Consider the following 20050-nt stretch of genomic DNA (forward strand, 5'->3'; position numbering starts at 1 on the left):
ACTCAAGAAAAATCTCTACCGGGGATGAAAAAAAAAAAAAGAAACAAGAGTGTGAAATAGGAGGGAGAAACAACAGAGCAGAATTAGCAGTAGCAGATGCTTTAACCAGGCGCCAGGACAGAAAATGTTCTAAAAGTTTATACGCATATAATCCTCAGAGTGACCTGTTGTCGTTACTTTAAAGAAAAGAAAAATGAGAAAGAAGAAAGAGTACCCCCAAAGAGAAAACAGGAGGCAGAGTAAATTGCCAAGTCCTAGAAACAGCCTTCCCAAATTTTATTCAGACAGTAAAAATCTAAAAAAATATCACTGATGTAGTTCTCATTTAATCTAAAGAGATAATCATAATCCTTCTTGATACCACTTGGCCTCTAGAGGCATGAGTCTTCTGTTTCTTGCTAACTCAAGAAAGTACATTATTCCCAAGAATGTCTGTATACTGCATATTTCTAAATCTTCTAATGATAATGGTTCTTTCAATAATCAATGACTCGGTATTTGAACCTTGGTGAAATGCAGCACTAATGAGTTCTGAGGGGGTCCTGAGTTAGTGGGGGAAGGGGTCTAAATGATTTTCATGTTCCCTTCCATCTCTAAGGGCTTTCCTTGTAGCTCAGCTGGTAAAGAATCCGCCTGCACTGAGGGAGACCTGGGTTCGATCCCCGGGGTTGAGAAGATTGCCTGGAGAAGGGAAAGGCTACCCACTCCAGTATTCTGGCCTGGAGAATTCCATAGACTGCATAGCCCATGGGGTCGCAAAGAGTCGGACACAACTGAACGACTTTCACTTTCATCTTTCACTTTCCACGTCTAAATACTCTAACACCAAAGGCTATAGCAGGTAATAGTCTAGAATTTAGAAAACATATTTAAATGCTTCATCTCATTTGATAAACTCTACAAGGAAAAAAGAGAATAATTCAAAAAGGACCACTGAATACTGACTCTCTGATATTTTTATGTTTAGTCATCACTCACACTTTGGATAGTACAGTTTGCCAACACTGAGAGCAGTGTTAATGTATTAGAAGGAAAGAAATTTCTGCAGCATTCTACTTTAGCATCCCAACATGGAAAGCAAAAAAAAAAAAAAAAAACAAGGTAGGTTTTGGTATCAAACATTTTCTCATGGGTTTCACTGTCATATGACAAAATATTCTACCTCATTTCAGGAAAGGTAAAAGACTTATGTGAATGTTTGCACACTGACACAGTAAATTATATTATTTATGAGACTCTTCAAAGAATAAAATGCTTTATACAGAAGTCAGGTAAATTATTTTAGATACTCAAATACACTCCAAAATAGTTTTGAAAAGCTATGCCTACATATAAAAAACACTATGTACCCTGCAGTCTTCGTCTCTAGGATTTTCATTTTGCCATGAAAAATATCATTAAGGGTCTCAAAGTAATTTTTTGTTGTTTAGTTGCTAAGTTGTGTCCAACTCTTTGAGACCCCTGTCTGGCTCCTCTGTCCATGGGATTTCCCAGGTAAGAATACTGGAGCGGGTTCCTTCTCCAGGGGATCTTCTCAACCCAGGCATCAAACTGGCATCTCCTGCACTGGCAGGGGGATTCTTTACCGCTGAGCCATTAGGAAAGGCTGTCTCAAAATAATACCTTTCCCCAAACTGGCTATGAGTTATGGAGACTACCTTCGACTGGAAGAAACTAGTATAGAGAAAGGAAGAACATATTTATTCTAAAGGATAATTTAGGAGAAGATCTCTATTTTAAAGATTTAATAAATATCCATAGGGTTTTCTTAACCATGGAAATGGGCATTGCAAATCCCAGGGTGTGTGTTGGGGGTCTGGGTGGGTTGGGTCAGGGGGTGGGACGGACAACTAAACCAAACGAACGGGGCTTGTCAAAGAAAGGAAAAGTATTTGAGTCAAATATACGGTAGAAGTTTGAGCACCAGAATAAGGTGACTAGGAAGGAAGAATACAGAGGAAAAGGGTCCCTCGGTGATAGTAAATCCAAAGCCAAAAATGTAGCCTTTACCAAACCCATGTTGAAGGTCAAAGGAGATAAAATAAATCTCTGAGTGGATTTTATTATTTAAGAGACCACTAAAAGCATCCAGGAATGGAGGGAGGAAGGTAAAAAGAACCACAATCCCAGAAATAAGCTGAGGGGAAGGGTACCGAAAAGCCAAAGAGGCCAAGAGGTAGCGACTGGAGACTCCTTTGATCCAGAACTTAAACCTGTGTGAAGTTAACTAGAATTAATGGCTCTTGCCCACAGAAGGGAAAATTAATTATACCATGCGCCTCACTCTCTAAGGATGGTGGATAAGGTAAGAGCACGGAAGTAATTAGTCAAAGTTAGAGTAAGGTTAATGTGTTCTGGGGACGATGCCACCTCAATTCTTCCTTTGAGTGACAGATGAAAAAAAGACAACCCCACCCTCCACTGTGAGCCGCCCACTCCTCTGTCTCCCGTGCTTATACAGTCATAGAGTAAAACCTACCCACTTCACTGTTTGTTAAAATACAGATTATTGACAGTGTGCACTGCTTCTAAAGCAATGACAAACCTAAACAGTGTGTTGAAAAGGAGAGACATTACTCTGCAGACAAAGGTCCATATAATCAAGGCTATGGTGTTCCCAGTGGTCACTTATAGTTGTAAGAGCTGGACTGTAAAGAAAGCAGAAACACATCAAAGAACTTGATGCTTTAGAACTGCGGTGCTGGGGAAGACTCCTGAAAGTCCCTTGCACAGCAAGGAGATCAAACCAATCAATTTTAAGGGAGATAAACTCTGAATATTCACTGGAAGGACTGATGGTGAAGTTTCAGTATTTTGGTCACCTGATATGAACAGATGACTCATTGGAAAAGTCCCTGGTGCTGGGAAAGATTGAGGGTAGAAGGAGAAGAGGGCATCAGAGGATGAGATGGGTGGACAGCATCACGGATGCAATGAACACGAACTTGGGCAAATTCCAGGAAACGGTGAGGGTCAGGGAGGCCTGGTGTGCTGCAGTCCATGGGATCGCAAAAAGTCGGACATGACTAGGTGACTAAACAACAACTATTTCTGTTACCTAAATGGAGAGACTTTTTTGCCAACAAAAGTCCGTCTAGTCAAAGCTATGGTTTTTCCAGTAGTCACGTATGGATGTGAGAGTTGGACTATAAAGAAAGCTGAGCACTGAAAAATTGATGCTTTTGAACTGTGGTGTTGGAAAAGACACTTGAGAATCCCTTGGACTGCAAGGAGATCCAACCAGTCCATCCCAAAGGAAATCAGTCCTTAATATTCATTGGAAGGACTGATGCTGAAGCTTCAATATTTGGCCACCTGATGCAAAGAAATGACTCATTGGAAAAGACCCTGATGCTGGGAAAGATTGAGGGCAGGAGGAGAAGGGGACGACAGAGGATAAGATGGTTGGATGGCATCACCGACTCAATGGGCATGAGTTTGAGTAAACTCCGGGAGTTGGTGATGGACAGGGAAGGCTGGTGTGCTGCAGTCTATGGGGTCACAAAGAGTCAGAAACAGCTGAACAACTGAAGTGAACTGAAGATCAATGGCTGCAAGATTTTTATAGACCCTGACAATTGCGCATCCAAGCCAAGTTTGATTCTTGTCTTCTCTCTGCATTTTCCAGTCTGGTCCTGCCGTCAATAGTCACAGCCCCCTGCTGGTCCCTATCCTCTGGCTCTTTTTGCCTCAGCCTTCCAGATCAACAGCTCTTTCTCCACTGGTTTCTCCAGTCTCTCATTTCAGATGCACTCTAAAACTTTTATTTTTTTCAAATTTTTAATTTGCTTCAAAGTTAAACCTAAGACACAGCGATGTCATAAGAAATCCATTAAGAAACATTTTTCTAGGTTGAACACCTGTTGCCCCAACAGAGTGTGCACCTGTTAATTACTTTCATTTTACAATCACTGCTGCCTCACCACTATACCAACACCACCCAAACTGTATGTGTGGTGTTCCCAATATTCTCAGTTATACCCTAACTTCACTAACTGCAAAAGTTTTCTGGCATTACCTGTCACTTGAATTCTTTGGCTACTTTTGAAGATGAAGTCCAAAGAACTCTTAAATGATTCTCCTTTGGAAGAAGTTATTTCACTGGTATTAGCAACTAGCAACTGGCCCAAGCCTCCTTTTTGAATGGTCCAGATCATCTCCCCTCTTCACCCAAACCAGGTTCAGATGCCATCAACAGTATCTCCCTTAGAAATGTAAGCTCCATCCGGGCAGGCCCTGTGCCCACATTCTTCCATTCTGTATCTCCAGTGCTTAGAACTCTGCTAGTACCTGAGTGTGTGTGCATGCGTGTGCTCACTCAGTCACGTCCAGCTCTTTCCGGCCCTAAGGACTGTACCCACCAAGTTCCTCTGCACGTGGAGATTTCCAGGCAGGAATACTGGAGTGGGGTGCCATTTCCTCCTCCAGGGGATCTTCCCAACCCAGGGATGGAACCCGCTTCTCTTGCACCTCCTGCATTGGCAGGCAGGTTCTTTCCCACTAGCTCCGCCACCCAGTAGCCCCCAAAGAGGTATTTGAATGAATACATGAGGGATGAATGACTCAATGAGACCAGGATTGAAAGATATGATCTCAAATTTCTTCCAGTTCAAAACTTGTGCTCTCGCTCTGCACTGGCAAAGTCTGAAGGCACCCCCAAAGGCCCTATGGGACTCTGTGGATTGAGTTTTCAACAATGATTTGGCCTGGCCTTGCAGGGAAGTGTCTCACATGACTGCAAAAACGGTTTGGTTATGGAGGCAACCCCAGCTGCTGTGAAACGTGGTTAAATATTCCCACTTTTCCATCTCCCTAGAGAAATTCATCTGTAAGCCCCTAATAATCAACGTGTCTGCATTTCTGCACAGCAGCCAGCAAGGCACAGCAAGAGCATCCTTTCTCCCTTTCTGTCTGAGTCCCTGTTGCTTCTGTAATTGGGGAGGAATTGAATGCTATCCAAATACCAAACCTCCCATATGGCAGCTTTACCACGTCCTTGCTGCCGAGATGCATGGCCGTGCTACCTCCGCTCGCTGGAGTCTGGCAGGACACGATGCACTCCTTTCCCGACCTATATTTGCTGACACATTTGTTGTCCTCTCTCCCTTTATGAACTTATTAATTTTGTTGGGATAACATATGTATGTGTATAAATACAAGTTTTGTTTTCTTAGGTGTCCTCATAATCATTTGGAGGAGAATAATTTATGGCCCACTAAAGAGGAGTTCTTAAGCTAGACTGTCTTAATTAGGAATTCAGATGTTCCTCTCTTTACTGAAAAATACAGAGCTGTGCAAATGAGACTGGAAACCTGGGCCAAAACAAATGTACATACACAGGACTTGCGGAGTCCCCGGTGAAAAGCATTAGCTTTCCTGAAGCCAGACCAGTCCCCATGGGTTTGTGTCCTTAATGCCCAATCTCACTCTGCCTCTTTTTCCCTTCTACGTTTCAGCCTTGTGATGTGCCTCAGGGGCTGAGGGACTCGCACCTTCACAGTTTTCTCTGTGCACTTAAGAAGGATAAAGTATATATTTCCTAAAAAGTATACAATTCCTAAGACCTTCTTCCTTCCTAAGAAGGTCTCTGATTCTACCTTCTCTTGCATTTTTTTTAAGTGAAAGGAAGCTTATTTAACACCACTGAGGGAATAAGATAAGCCTAGCACGGCAGCTTGCATATGTGGAGCCGAATGGTTGGGGATTCAGTGCAGCTCTTAGAGGCCAGAAAGTCGGCCTGACCCAAGGTCCTCGCTGTATCTCAGGAGCAAGGCAGTCCAGGGAGCGGGAGGGGGATTTGAGGCTCTGCTCTCACATAAGGGCTGCTCCAGGGACCCACTGGCCAGGTGCCGTAGCTGTTCTGAGACTTCAGAGCTTTGTGGGAAATGTGGTCTGACGTGAAGACTTTAGTCAGCCCGTTTCTCCAGACCTAGGATTACTCCATGAATTCTAATTAAGACCATTTGGAAATATACTATACCCTTTCTGCATCCCAGAGGAGGATGAAACAAGAGAGGAAAAAGGAAAAAAAACCCAATTTTACAGGAATGGGATTACGCTACGGTTACTGTCATACTTTGCTTTTTTTTTTTTTTTACTTTGATCATGACCATTTTCTCATAGCATTAACTCTTTTGGAATAGGACTCAAATGATTTCATGCTTCTTGATTGAGTCCTATTTCTCAAATGTCAACTATTGGTTAAGTTTCAAGCATGCTACCATCTACAGAAGAAAGGTCCTTCAAAATGGTATGATTTACAGATAATGCACTGCCCCACCCCCCAAAAAATAACCCAACATGTGGAAAGACCCCGGTTCTCATAATCAACTGGCAAATATTCTTCCTTTTTACAAATTCTGGACACTGGCAAAATTTTATGGAAGTAGGTCTCTCCTACACTGCACCTCTGGAAATATAAACTGGTATGACTTCATTGGAAAGTAATTTGGCAACAAGTGTCAAGAGTCTTAAAACCTGAAAATGCTTAAATTCAGAAATTTACTGCTGAGGAACTATCCCAAGGAAACCATCAATAATGGCAACTAACATAAAGCCATAAGAACATTCTTGGTAGCATAAAGGCCAAAAAAAAAAACCGAAAAAAAAGAAACAACTTAAATGTCCAACTAGAGGGGATCAATTAAATTACTTCAGGATATGTATTCAATGGTATACTATATAATCACTAAAATCGTATTGTAGATAAATAACTTGCTATGAAAAGATGTGCATCGCGGCACTGTGAAGAGGAACAAAAAGATTATATAACAACGTATATTGGTTTGCTCCCTTAGACCATCTGATGGGACATGGTCTCTGTAGCTGAACTGATAAACACAATCGCCAGTTATCCCCTTTCTTATTAATGCCTTGTCATCATCCTAGCCGATGATCTCAAAATAGGTAGCAGTGAATTTCTTTCCCAAAAAGCAAGAGGTCCGTTTTTATAAAGAGATGGAGAGGTGGAGAACACATGAATCTATAGATGTATGTTTGTTTTGTGTGTGTGTATATGAGTGTGCATGCGAATAGGTATGTAAGCATCCCCGCGACTACCTTGGATCTTTTACAATGAAATGAGAGCTATTTTTGGCTAAAGATGCCAGAGATATTTACCTGTACATGTGCTTTCATCACAAGGGAGAGTCCTAAGCAGTTAGTTCCTTCCCATCAGATCTTCTCAGACAGATTTTGCTTGAGCAGAAGGGGAGGCAGCAGAGAAAGTCAATGTGAAAAGCCTAGACCTGTAATTATAAAAACAACATTCCCACTGAGTTAGGCCGTTTTCTGCAGTCTTCATTCACATGAGCTGAATTCTCAGAAAAAAGAAACATATTTGCATAATCTCTCTCGCCCTCTTTCACACACACACACACACACACACACACACACACACACACACACACACACCCCACACAGTTCTTAATTCAGAATGCCAAAAACTCAGCGAGCAGACCCATGGCAGGTCCTCGGCTTCTGCTGAGGGATTGCTTCCCACTGCATCTCCTGACCTTAGGAATAATACCATCAAAACACTCTTTTCCTTCCCCTCCTTCTCTGCCTATTGATCTCAAGACTTCAGAGAAATGAGAAACAATTATTCTGCAGAAAATGTCATAAATATTACTGAATCTGATGCTCTCTGAGATTTTTTTCCTAACCACAGAGGTAAGCAAGTTCGATACATGTATTTACACAGAAGCCTGACTTTCACTTTCGAAACGGAAAAGTGCCTCTCTGTTGATGACTCAGGTGAAGCCTGGAATCACTGATCGTCAAAGTCATCATGGACATTATTGAACACTGACTATATTCCTGGCACCCCACTCCACCACACCCTGTGAAGTAGTGAAAAATCATTATTACCTGTTATTGACAAAAAAATGGGCATTTGTATGGCTAACAGATGTTAAAGGCAGTATTTTAAGCCACTATCTTTCACACAAAGCCATGCTCATAATTTCAGTGCTATAGATTTTTCCCAAACTGATCTAACTATCAACACTCTTGTACTTACTATAAACACATCAAGTATTAATTCAACATCACCTTATTTTTCCCCAGAGTTGACATGTCACCTAAGTTTTAGCATTACAAACTCTTTTTGGATTGGATTGTCCTTTGATCTTAGTTTCCAAGCAACATCGAAATCAACATGTTCCTATTTCCATCAGGAGTAAATTCATAGTTATTTCAATAAATTTAAAATGTCAATCAATCCCAAATCCAAATGCCAAAACACTAAGGAAAAACCTAAAATCTAAGTCCTACCCAAATGACTAAATGACTCAATTTTATTAGAAAGAAGGCAGATAATAAAATCAAGAGCCATATGTGAATTCCTCATTTAAAATATGGAAGTAAAGACAGGAATTTCTATATATTACGCCTATAGAATAAAAATAAAACATTTTAACATTTTAACCTATTTACAAATTCTACCTACTGTAGGTCTTACAATGACTGTGCACAAAATAGAGATGAGCATATCAAGAAACCAACATAGTTATTTACGGGTCACATATTCATTTCCCTTTCGTACCTATGAACGTTTGCAGTTGCTTGCGCTATTCTGGTTATGCCCCTGTGCCTTTGCACATGCCCCGCCCTCTGATTATCATACCTTTCCCCTCTTGCCAACTAGAAAATGCCTACTCATTCTTTAAGGCCAACTTCCAATCTCAATCCCTTTTGATGACTTATCCGTCCTTCCCTGATGTTTTCTGGAGATCCAAGCAGAGTGGATTCTGCCCTCTCCTGTGTTTCCTTAGCAATGGTATCGGTGGAACCTTAACATCTTCCTTTTTCAAACTATACCCCATATCCAACCATCCAATCATTGAATCTACCACCCTTCCCTTCTCCCCTGACCACCACCTCTGTTCCAGGCTGCCCACCATCACGATTCATCTGGACTATTCCACTGGCTTCCCAAGTGGTCTCCCTGCTCCCACCCCGCCCCCCTACAGCCCATCCTCAGAGATTGCCTAACGCATGGCAATGGCTTTCTACTGAGCTTGGATTCTGACCATGGCCCCCAGGGCCCAGATGGTCCAGCCCTTGCATTATTTTCTAGCCTGCATACAGCTCTCCTGGCTTACTTTTAATTCCTGGGAAGCACCTTGCTTTCCTAGACCTCAGAGTCTTTGCAAATGTCCTCTTCCTTGCTGAGTTCAGTTCAGTTCAGTCGCTCAGTCGTGTCCGACTCTTTGCAACCCCATGAATCGCAGCACGCCAGGCCTCCCTGTCCATCACCATCTCCCGGAGTTCACTCAGACTCACGTCCATCGAGTCAGTGATGCCATCCAGCCATCTCATCCTCTGTCATCCCCTTCTCCTCCTGCCCCCAATCCCTCCCAGCATCAGAGTCTTTTCCAATGAGTCAACTCTTCGCATGAGGTAGCCAAAGTACTGGAGTTTCAGCTTTAGCATCATTCCTTCCAAAGAAATCCCAGGGCTGATCTCCTTCAGAATGGACTGGTTGGATCTCCTTGCAGTCCAAGGGACTCTCAAGAGTCTTCTCCAACACCACAGTTCAAAAGCATCAATTCTTCGGCGCTCAGCCTTCTTCACAGTCCACCTCTCACATCCATACATGACCACAGGAAAAACCATAGCCTTGACTAGACGGACCTCAAATCATGCATATTCTTCACCAAATAACTGTGTATCCTCCCTCCTTTGGCTCAGTCCTTTTCTCCTCAGAGGTGCCTTTCCTCACCTCCTCGGCCAGCTCACTGTCCCCTTGTTGTTGTTCAGTTGCTGAGGCGTCCGGGCTCTTTGAGACCCCAGGCACTGCAGCACACCAGGCTCCTCTATCCTCCAGTATTTCCCAGAATTTGCTCAGATTCATGTCCATTGAGTCGGTGATGCAATCTAACCGTCTCATCCTCTGCAGCCCCCTTCTCCTTTTGCCTTCAATCTTTCCTAGCATCAGGGATCAGTACCAGTAGCCCTAACCACATACTTTACAGAATCACTCTCTCCTTGGTTATACCAATCACATTTGTAATTTTACTTTTTAAATTTTTAATTAAAATTTTAAAATTAATTTAATTAAAATTAATTTTTACTAATTTAGTAAGTTGTTAAATTCACTGATGAATGGTTGTTTCCCTCACCAATTAGTAAGTTCCAGGAAGGCACAACTGTATAAGTTCTCGCCCATGCTTTTATCCTATTTCAACACAATGCTGCATACATTATAGGCATTTACTAAAAATCTGCTGAATCCTCTGTCCTCCACTGTCTCCCAGAGTTTGCTGAAATTCATGCCCAATAACACCTTGTACCAACTCTTGTTAAAGCAATTATCACATTTTCTTGTACTTGTGTCTTAAGCAAGGTCATCACTCCCAGGACACTGTTGAGTCCCTTAAAGGCAAGAGGGGGTAGGTACTGCCTCGTTCCACTCTCCCCATGAGCTTAGCACAGCAGCCTGGCACATAGATATTCAATAAAGAAGTATCTGTTGAATGAACAAAAGAAAATGTGTGTGTATCTGTGTGTGTTCAGTCATATCTGACTCTTGGCAACCCTATGGGCTATAGCCTGCCAGGCTCCTCTGTCCATGAGATTCTCCAAGCAAGAATATTGGAGTAGGTTGCCATGCCCTCCTCCAGGGGAGCTTCCCAACCCAGTCTCATGTCTCCTGCATTGGCAGGCGGGTTCTTTACCACTAGGGCCACCTGGAAGCTCCACATATATATATACATATATGTGTGTATATATATACATATATATGAAATATGTGTGAAACTGCAGACTTGCATATTTTAAATACACTATTGATACAGTATATTTTAAGTATTATTATATGTTCTGATGAACAATGGTTACAAATTCATCTGTAAAATGGGCATAAAAACACTCACATAGTAGTTGGGAAAAAATATGTGTAAGTAAAAATTTTATCTCTATATATAGATACAAAATATGTGTAAAGCTCCAGAGCTTTTTAATTTTAAATATTATCATACATTATATACATATATATATATAGAGAGGGAGAGAAGGAAATGGCAACTCACTCCAGTCATCTTGCTTGGAAAACCCCATGGACAGAGGAACCTGACAACCTGGCAGGCCACCTTCCATAGAGTCGGAAATGACCGAAGTGACTAAGCAGGATATATTACATACATGTAAGTGAAATATTCGGCACTGAGTTCAGAAGACTGGAAGCACTTGATGGACATTATCATTAGGGCAACCAAGCTGAATTTACAATTTATGCTTCAAATTTAACAGTGTTACTTGCTAACATTTTTTCCTATTAAAACATTAATTAGCATTAGCATCTCCATAAGGCCATAGAGAGATTATCAAGAGGCCCTCAGTACACTAAGGATAAAGGAGAGTTTTACTGTCTGCAGCTGAAGGGCCAGCATTGCTTCCGCAATCTGCAGTGTACGTGCAGAGGTACAGACGCTCCAACAGAAAAGAAGTCTGTCTGTCAAAAAGTTACCTATAAAATCTAAATGACAGAAACAACAAATATTATCATTCAAGCACTATAAATATTTAGCTGAAATAATTAGAAACACTTAACTGTGAATTATTTATTTTGCTAAAAAAACCCAAGAAAGTGATACATATTCATCTATTTCTTTTAATTACTAAACAGATTTTATAAATATTATGTATTTGTCTAATGAATACACCATAAATGTTCATGCTATTCTGGTTTAGAATTGCTAAAATTTAACAGATTATGCAAAGAAGGGAAAAGAAGCAAGAAAATTTTGCAACTGTTTTCTTTGGCGGGTGGGGGGTGGGTGTGTGGAATAACATAAGAACGAACTATTTACAAATGCTACCAGTACACAGTTGAGCAGAATGTACTGGTAACAGTTTTTTCTACAAAGCAAACTTATAATTTAGTCTTATATTGCTCTTTCTGTTGCATACTGGCTGAATTTAAATAATAAATACTATTTTATATATACTGTGTGCTACTGAAATATAAAGTACTATCATTGTGTTTTGAGATTTCTATTCTCAATTCATTTTTACCTCCGTGATAAATAATAAAATTCAAAGCAAGTCAGATTTCAAATTGTGGCTTACCCATCTTCTGAGAAGTAATAGAGTTACAGACAGGAAATGTTATAAAAATGCTAACTTCCTTTTTTATTGAAATACAGTGGATTTACAATGTTGTGTTAGTTTCAGATGTACAACAAAGTGATTCATTTACACACATACATATACATATCTTTTTCAGATTCTTTTCCATCACTGGTGATTACACAATAATGAATACAGTTCCCACTGCTATACAGTAGATCTTTATTATCTATTTTCTATACAGGAGTATGTATCTGTTAACCCCAAACTCTAATTTATGTATATTTATCTAAACACTAAACTACCTACATTTATTTAAATACTAAGTTCCTAATTGTTTTACCAGTAGGATTTTAAACTGAGTTATAATTCTACTCATTGGCTACAACTATCAATCAGTTTAATATGATGCAAATCTATTGTACCTTGCAACATAATTAAGATGAAAAAGTAGGACAGATAAATTTAGCAAAAAAAAAAAACAAACAAAGTCTTAAATCTACTTAGACTATTTTTCTCTGAATTTCTGAATAATTTCATTATTGTGATGCTTGTGTTAATGTCGTAAAATCTAGTGAAATCTTAGGAATTTACAAGGCAAAATTTCTTTTTACTTATACTGGTCCTTTAATTGGGAATGCCCTTCTTATTCATTCAAATGTTACTCTTCCTTTAAGATTCAGCTCAGATATCACCTCCTTGGTGACACGCGTCCACATATACTGTATTTGTCCTACCGTGTAATGAACGATCTGTGTCCCTCTCTAGACTCTGAGATGCTTAGAGTCACTGATCAGGTCTCGAATTTTTCACAACAACCTGCACAGTCCTCTGCACATAAAAATTCTCAGAAAAGACTGGTTCGATGTGTCAATGAACACACACATCCAGATATTCTTAAGACTATGGTGAAAATGTCCCTAAATTGTGATCTGAAGTTAGAGGTTAAAGTAAAAAGAAAAAAAATTCACTTTTAGTGAAATGAAACTTTAAGCATTTTCACTTCCAGATGCATCAGCATCACATAAAAGATGTTGGAACTATTTTAGAAAATAGATATTCTGCACATTTTCCCGTCTGAGAATCGGTCTGAAAAATACCAAGCTACACAGGGGGCCTCTGGGTGTTCTCAGGACAAACGTTCAGCTGGGTATTGATTCCACACACTTGTTTAATGGAAATCCAGAGGAAAACTCAACATCCACCACGCCTGCCCGTCACGCACTACTCCTCTATGCAGCCGCTCCAGAGTAAGGCAGGGGCGGGGGCGGGGAGAGAGAGGTTCCCTGGAGACGTCTGTCCTCCCCTCCCAAGACCAGCTAGCACTTCGCAATGATGCATTCGAGCAGGAGAGAACTCAGGCGATCAGAGAAGCACCACACCCGGCCTGATGGACATTTTCCACTTTCACGGTCATTCTTACTCCCGCATGGATCAATTTCTCACATATCCCCTTTTAATTTCTCAAGACTGAGCCTTAGCAAATATCTGCCTGGCTGCATTACCTAAGACATCATAGTATGCATACCAAGTCCGACCTCACTCAAGGCTAGTTCTGCTCTGAAAAGCACAGTGGGCAGCAAAAGAACACGTTCCTCCTAACAAGGATCCAGGCTGATCATCCACGTTCGGAACCATTCGTCACCGTTGGGACAGTAACTAACGATTTTCCAGGAGGTCACACCAAACCTCCCTTAATGGGTTCTCTTTTCTCCATGGCCCAAGATTTTCTAGGCATTATGCAGGAAGAGGAGCAGAAGGCTTCTGTCAGCCTCATCTTATATCCTCAGCCAGCCAAAACGACCCCAGGGATTTCCCTGTCGGACCACATCTTTTAAGCACCCCATGTGATGTCAAAACACTGTGGATGATGAAAAGGGACTAGATATGAAATGGGTAAAATATGGGAGCAACAGAGAGATTTCTCACTTACGTTACCACCTTAAAAAAATCTGTATTTTCCAAAGGTAATAATGTGCAACAGGATGACTGAAGTTCACACTACTGTATGACATAGATGAAACCCGAGAGTAAATCCTCAGAGTTCTCATCACTAGGTAAAAAATATTTTTTTTCTCTTTTTTGTTTTTGTGTCTATACGAGATGATGATTGTTAACTAAACACCGTGGTAATCATTCCACAATACATGCACAGTCAAACCATTATGCTATACACCCTAAACATACATACTGCTGAAAGTCAACTATATCGCAAAAAGCTGGAAAATAATGTTTAACCCCCCCTATCTTTTGTATTATGCAAACTGTGGAACCCACCTGGTTAGGGAACTGGATCCCACAGGCTGCAACTAAAGCTCTCGCATACCACAAAGAAGATGGAAGATCCTGAGTACACCAACTAAGACCAGCAAAGTCAGAAAAATAATTTTTACTTTCTTTTTTTTTGCTTTACAATGTTGTATCAGTTTCTGCCATCTGTCAGTATGAATCAGCCACAGGTATACCTATGTCCCCTCCCTCTTGAACCTCCCTCCTATCTCCCATCCCATTCTAACCCTCTAGGTTGTCACAATGCACCAGTCTGAACCCCCTGAGCGATACAGCAAATTCCTATCAGCTCTCTATTTTACATACGGTAACGAATGTTTCCAGGCTACTCTCTCCATTCATCCCGCCCCATCCTTCCCCCACGGTGTCCACACGTCAGTTCTCTATGTCGACGTCTCCATTGCTGCCCTGAAAACAGTTCATTGGTGCCACCATTCTAGATTTCATACATATGTGTTAATATACGATACTTGTTTTTCTCTGACTTACTTCACTCTGTACAACAAGCTCTAGGTTCATCCACCCATTAGAACCAACTCAAATACATTTCTTTGTATGACTGAGTAATATTCCACTGTGTATATATGTGCCATAGCTTCTTTACTCCTTCATCTGCTAATGGATGTCTAGGTTGCTTCCATGTCCTGGCTATTGTAAACAGTACTGCACTGAATATTGGGGTACATGTGTATTTTTCAATTATGGTTTCCTCAGGGTATAAGCTCAGAAGTGGGACTGTTGGGTCATATGATAATCTTGGGCTTCCCTGGTGGCTCAGAATGTAAAGAATCCACCTGCAATGCAGGAGACCTAGGTTTGATCTCTGAGTTGGGAAGATCCCCCAGAGAAGGGAATGACTACTCACTCCAGTATTCTTGCCTAGAGAATTCCAAGGACAGAGGAGCCTGTCAGGCTACAGTCCATGGGATTGCAAAGAGTCAGACACAATTGAGTGATTAACACTTGCCCTTTCACTTCAAGGTAGCTTTATTTATAGCTTTTTAAGGAATCTCCATAGTGTTCTCCACGGTAGCCCTATCAATTTACATTCCCACCAGCAATGCAAGAGGGCTCCCTTTTTGCCACACTCTCTCCAGCATTTATTGTTTGTAGATTTTTTTGATGATGGCCATTTCTGACCAGTGCGAGGTGATACCTCATTGTACTTTTGATTTGCAGTTCTCTAATAATGAGCGATGCTGAGCATCTTTTCATGTGTTTATTAGCCATCTGTATGTTTTCTATGGAGAAATGTCTGTTTAGGTCTTTTGCCCACTTTTTGATTGGGTTGTTTATTTTTCTGGTATTGAGCTGCATGAGCTGCTTGTATACTTTGGAGAAAAGACAACCCTCAGAATGGGAGAAAATAATAGTAAGTGAAACAACTGACAAAATAAATATTTTTTTAAATAGCCATTAAAACCTCATGAGCTTTCACGTTAGAATACCAATTTTTAAAAAAATCCCTGTAATTAGGTTTTGCCAGACTTAGGCTTGGAGGAAAAGGCTTCTTCCCTCTCCCAAAGACCAAGGTCAAAGCTGGAGTCTACTGAACTCCAAGTCTGAGGTCCAGATCATCCGATCTTTCCCCCATGTGTATCTACAGGCCTGCTGGGTCTGAGGGTTCAGTTCAGTTCAGTTCAGTCGCTCAGTCGTGTCCGACTCTTTGCAGCCCCATGAATCGCAGCACGCCAGGCCTCCCTGTCCATCACCATCTCCCGGAGTTCACTCAGACTCACGTCTAGCGAGTCAGTGATGCCATCCAGCCATCTCATCCTCTGTCATCCCCTTCTCCTCCTGCTCTCAATCCCTCCCAGCATCAGAGTCTTTTCCAATGAGTCAACTCTTCGCATGAGGTGGCCAAAGTACTGGAGTTTCAGCTTCAGCATCATTTCCTCCAAAGAAATCCCAGGGCTGATCTCCTTCAGAATGGACTGGTTGGATCTCCTTGCAGTCCAAGGGACTCTCAAGAGTCTTCTCCAACACCACAGTTCAAAAGCATCAATTCTTCGGGTCTGAGGGTAGACTTAGCCAATAGAGTGCAAGAGGAGGGGCAAAGAGTATAATGAACAGAACCTCTTTCTGGTACAATGGCCACAGTGGCAGGACAGCATGACAGCAGCCCCAGAAATTGATTGGAAGGTACCTTCTTTGACTAACAGGAACAGAGGCCAGGGCAACGGTCAGTGAAACGGTCAGTGAAACCTAACCAGCTTCGGCCAATATTGTTGCCAGCTGTTTCAAGTGTCTTCCCTGTGGCCTTTTATTATTGGCAGTAACCACTCTCTGAATCTTAAATCATCTTGACCATGTTTTTGCATCCCTTCTCCATTCTGGTCTCTTTCTTACTGGTTAACCCCAACAAGGGCTTCCCAGGTGGCACTAGTGGTAAAGAACCCGCCTGCCAATGCAGGAGACTTAAGAGAGGTGGGTTCGATCCCTGGGTCGGGAAGATCCCCTGGAAGAGGAGACGGCACCCCACCCCACCCCGGTATTCTTGCCTGGAGAATCCCATGGACAGGGGAGCCTGGTGGGCTACAGTCCAGGGGGTCACAAAGAGTCAGACACAACTGAGGTGACACACATGCACACACCCCCAACAAGCAGGAGATGTATGAAAGGCAGACAGCGAGGGAAGGAGGAACTGCGCACCTTCAGCTACGCCAGCGGTCCCCAAATTTTTTGGCAACAGGGATCGGTTTCATGGAAGACAATTTTTCCACAGTCTGGGGTGGAGGGGGGATGGTTTCCGGATGACTCAAGTGCGTTACATTTGTTGTGCACTTTATTTCCATTATGATTAGATCATCTCCACCTCAGATCATCAGGCGTTAGATCCCAGAGGTCGGGGACGCCTCACCTATACAATGAGTATCTCTGAACGTCTAGATGTGATTAAAAGGCAAACAAACAAGTTAATGTTAGTAGTGCCCAGGACACCTATTTGAGAATTTTTGTTGTCTGTCGGTGAGGTCTTCTGCTTCTTCCTAGGTTCTTATACTGTTTAAATTAAGCAGGGCCAAGGGGCCTTACATTAATCACACTAGCGACGCTGCCTCTTTTTAGGCCAGAGAGCTGGAACTTAGCCAGGCAGTGTAAGGAGAACAATCTTTCCTTCTTGGTCAAGAAACCTCTCCCATTGATTTTCTACTAAGAACATGGTACTGGATGCCCACAAATAGGATGGGGGGAAAAATGTGTCTGTAACCACAGGTGAAATTCCAGATTATGAGACAGCTCTCAAGATCTGCAAAAATATTAAAATCATCACATTTTACAGGCTCCCTTTGTTACACTGATATGTAAAAATTCTATTAAAACATCGTCATTTGCCACAACGACAAAAAGCTTTTATTTCAAATGACTGTATTCTGATGTTATGATAAAAGTGCGTCTGGCTTTCTATTCAACGACTAGATCATCTTTTCAGGAGAATTCCTGTACTTCACTTGTAAGTGCTTAATGAGGGACTAATTAGTCCTCCCCACTCTATCCCTTTAAGCTCCTATGGGAAATGAGGTCATGCCCAAAGCACCAGGTGGAGGTGCCATCTACGACTACCTCAGCACAAAGGGCAGTCCTTTCCCCAGCCAAACAGGTATGAGGTCAAGTCTCCCACAAGGGCTCTGTTCTCCACTATCAGGCACACAGTACAAAAAAAAGCTGAGTATTTATTATTAGATCTTGCGAAAGCACTGTTGCAGCACTGGACCAAGGTTCATTGATCTTAGCTCCTCCTCTCCTTCACTTACTGCCACGTGGCCCCTTCCCGCTCCCTGGTTGGCTGTCCCCTGGGCCCAGATGCACACCTCCAGGGAGCCGGGCAGAAGGCGGAACTGTGGGTTGCTGTTTCAACCTGCATCCCTCCTCCTTCCCATCTGCATACCAGTATCCTCCAGCGAGCCTCTCAGCTCTAAGACACCATCCCGAGGCGGCTCCGTGGCAGCCTGCCAGTGGTTTGAGCTCCTACTCCCTTCTACAAGAGGCATGGTGAGCAAATTAGAGGTTATAAGCACCTCCGGGGGAAGGAGGAAAATTCCTTCGGGCTTTGTAAGGGAACTTCGTCACTGGTGTCTCCAAGGTAGAAGACGAATGTGTTCACCCACGCCCCTGAGCCCTGCCGACATGGGTGGGCCGCCCCCTTCTGTTGGTTACAACCAAGGGAGCAGGGAAAATGTTTTCCTTGAGAAGAATGTCTTTCATGTTCAAGGTCACTGGGGACCCAGATAAGCAACATAAATCTATTTTCAATGTAAGGTACAGCATATTCCTCAACGGCGGTGTTGCCAAATTCATCCTGAAAGAGATGATGTTGATTCAGTCGCTAAGTTGTGTCCGACTCCTTGCAACCCCCTGGACTGCAGCACACCAGGGTCCCTGTGTTTTGCCATCTCCCTCAGTTTGCTCAAACTCATATCCATTGAGTGGGTGATACCATTCAACCATCTCATCCTCTGTGGCCCACTTTTCCTTTTGCCTTCAGTCTTTCCCAGCATCACAGAAAGGTGGCTGGAAGTAAAATATTCAGCTCCCACCATGGGTTAAAGTTTTATTAGAAAACCAGGAAAGCACACATCCTGGCCAAGGGACAGCCAAGTGAAGCTGGTGAGTTCTAAACTATGCTGGAAATAGCAGCAGTGGGCAGTCTAGGATTAAGTAAAAGCAGCAGTTAAGAACGATGCTTTGATGCGTGTTACATAGCTGGTCACACCCTGCAGAGGCTGGTTGCCACAGGGGTGTAGCTTTAAGATGACAGCCTCCCAAAAACTCAAGGATACCTGAAATTCCATCATTAGAGTCTTTCCTTTGGTTTAAAGATCCCCTCCCTCTCTCTCTTCAAATTTCAGGATAATATGCTGTCTTGGAAGTAGACTATCCAGACATCCAAAAAAAGAAACACACACACAAACATACATGGAAAGAGAACAAGTTTTGAATTAAAGCTGAGTATTAAATCCCAGCTTTACCACTTTCCAGCTCTGTAACTTTGGGGAAGTTACTTATTGGCTTGACTCTCAAGTTTTTCAGCTGTGAAATGAGACAAACACCTGTCTCAGAAGGTTGGTGCAAAGATGAAGTTCCATTAAAAGTACATAAAAGTCTGTGGCCCAGACCACACACATAGCAGACATTCAGACATTAGTTTTCCTCTTTTTTTTTTTTTTAACAGAGCAGGTCATAATTGGGGAACAACTGAGGACAAATGAGGACACCAGCTTCCTGATGTGGAAATAACAAGGAGGTCAGCAAAGATGGAGGAGGAGGTGGCAGGAGAAAGAGCCACCTTGGACCCAGGACAGGACCTGTTTCACAAATGTGCTGGGGTCAGCTCTGCTCAGGGCACATGGTGGCTGCAGACTGACAGTCATTTGCAACGTAGACTGCCTGACAAGACTGTGAACCTAGAAAGGGGCCTTCACCAAAAGCCACACCTACCCCTCCCAAGGCTCTCCATTGCTTGGTATCCAGCTGGGGAGACGAAGCATCTGGGTACATATGAACAGCCATCCTATTGGGTCACCTGCAAGGGTATAGATTGGGTGAAGCCATGAGCAGGTGGCAGGCAGGCAAGAGAGTAGAAGAAATTAAATGTAGCTTCCGACTTGCTGAAGCCCAATGATGTCAATCAGACCCCACTGACCCATAGGCCAGATCACTGAGGCTAGAGACTTTCCTGCCAACTTACTGA

At 42.4% G+C, this 20050-nt stretch overlaps 1 protein-coding gene across 6 annotated transcripts in view; it reads right to left on the reverse strand.

The window, feature by feature from the left end:
• ATXN1 (ataxin 1) overlaps positions 1-20050 on the reverse strand; it is a 415285-nt gene that overhangs the window by 240738 nt on the left and 154497 nt on the right. For all 6 annotated transcript variants that reach the window (XM_052647880.1, XM_052647876.1, XM_052647877.1 and 3 more), the window contains one exon: positions 7120-7247. The gene's annotated coding sequence lies outside the window, so the exon portion shown is untranslated. The remainder of the gene's footprint in view (positions 1-7119; positions 7248-20050) is intronic.

This window comes from Budorcas taxicolor, chromosome 11 (assembly GCF_023091745.1).
Source record: "Budorcas taxicolor isolate Tak-1 chromosome 11, Takin1.1, whole genome shotgun sequence".
Taxonomy (NCBI): domain Eukaryota; kingdom Metazoa; phylum Chordata; class Mammalia; order Artiodactyla; family Bovidae; genus Budorcas; species Budorcas taxicolor.